The sequence below is a fragment of the Orycteropus afer genome, unplaced genomic scaffold (assembly GCF_000298275.1).
Source record: "Orycteropus afer afer isolate SDZICR_OR568_19922 unplaced genomic scaffold, OryAfe1.0 scaffold00071, whole genome shotgun sequence".
Classification (NCBI taxonomy): Eukaryota; Metazoa; Chordata; class Mammalia; order Tubulidentata; family Orycteropodidae; genus Orycteropus; species Orycteropus afer.
This window is the reverse complement of record NW_006921658.1, coordinates 5,867,238-5,869,081: the sequence shown is the minus strand read 5'-3', so window position 1 is coordinate 5,869,081 and position 1,844 is coordinate 5,867,238. Positions and strand designations below refer to the sequence as shown.

Below are 1,844 nucleotides of genomic sequence, written 5' to 3'. Positions count from 1 at the left end.
TCTTTGTGTACTTCTGACATTTTAACCTTAGGTGATCACTTCTTACTTTGGGTATTTCCTTCAAGTCTCTCTTTACACACCACTTTGAATTTATTTGTTTATGTGACATTATTCTGTATGCAGAGATGATGTCATTAAGTTTTTACACTACCAGGAAGTAACAGGAAGGAGACTTCCTGCAAGATACAGACAGGAAAACTATACAGACCATCTATAACAAAGAAATGAGAAACCAATTGAAATGAGAAGATTATCTTGGGACCCTGAGCTTTGAAGGGAAAGATAAAGAAGTAGATTAAGTAACAATTGGTAGAAGAACCTGAATGAAAATAGCAAATAAGAAGACAGATGGAGCTGTGGACTGTCAGCTGTCCTGGTGGTGCCATCATTTTGAATATTTCCAAGTAGTGTTCCACTCTGGGCCACAACCTGAAAAATGTCTCTACTTGCTGAGGACTACACAGGCAACACTAGTGATTGAGGACCAGAAAGGTGGGATATTCCCCATGTTCCTCTTGTATCTCATACCCTCCCAGTGAGTGGAGATATGGTCCTCATCCACCCCCACCCACCTTTGGGACCAGCAGATATACTGTCCCAGTCCAGGCACACTGCTGGCAGCTGCCTTTTGGGCAGGTAGGAACTAGTTCTAGGGCTAGGTGCTCTGTTCCAAGCCACTATTTGGGCCAGTGGGAACTTTTTCTGACACCAGGTACAATACATCCAGCTTACTTTAGTGATAACAGGAACTTTTTCTGAGAAGCGTAGACTCAGTTACTTTTTGAGATGGAAGGAATTTTGTCTGGGAAAAGATCCCCTGACACAACTGCTTTTTGATCTGGGAAAAACTCCCTCTGATACCAGGTGCCTTGTTCCCAATCACTTTTTGGACTGGCAGCAACTATTTTTGATTACAGAGGCCCGGCCTCCAGACACCTTCTGGACAGTAGGAACTCATCTGAGACGGGCACCATTCTTGGTGGAGAGAAACTAGATCCAAGATAAGCTGTCATTCTGCCAGCAGCATTTTGGGCTAGCAGGAACTTCTGGTGGATATAGTCCTATGCAACCTACACCAAGTCCTCTTTTGAGATGGCAGGATTTTTTTTTTTTTTTTTTTTTTGAAGTAGGGTCTCTGCACCCAGCTGCCTTTTGGGACTGCAGGAAGTTTTTCTGAGACCAGATGCCCTCTGTCTCTTCTCTTATTCCCTCCTAACCTAAATTTTTTTTTTTTCTCTTTCTGTTTTCCTTTTTTCTCTTTATCCCTCTTTTGTCTTTTTTTTCTGTTTTTAGTTTTCTTTTTCATTTATTCTTTTTTTCCTTTTTGTGATTGTTCCTGTTTGTTTATAAAGTTTGCATTTTTCATTCTTTTGTTTTTATGGAGGACATGCTGTGTCTCCTCTTCATGGCTTTAAGTGCTCTACATGATCAGAGAAACTTCTTTAGTAACAGACTATAAAAATGATCCCTGAAAGTATAATGTTTTGTTGTTGTTTTAATTTTTTTTGTCCCACAAGGTGGAAGAAAGCAACTGTTCCCATATGACCTGATTACTATTGCACCTCCTGTAGCCCCATCTACTGAGTGAGGGCCACCATCTGCTTCTGCAGAAAGTGATCAATGATAGATGGTGGCCATTGCCAGGCCAATTCTCCCTTACCTGCTCTACATGAATAGCTAGTAGAGATCTGTTCACACATTCTCATCCACTATCATACCCACAAGAGGATAGGTGGTGAGTACCTAAGTGCTGCCAGACTAGTGAACAGGCTAGCACACCAGCCCTGATCAGTCAGATATATCAAAATAAAATAAAGAAGAAAAAAAAAAAAAAGGAAAAAACA

General features: G+C 40.9%; 1 pseudogene; it reads right to left on the bottom strand.

The window, feature by feature from the left end:
- Nucleotides 1–1,384: 1,384 nt before the first annotated feature.
- On the bottom strand, nt 1,385–1,484 carry LOC122149996 (annotated as a pseudogene).
- Nucleotides 1,485–1,844: the final 360 nt, after the last annotated feature.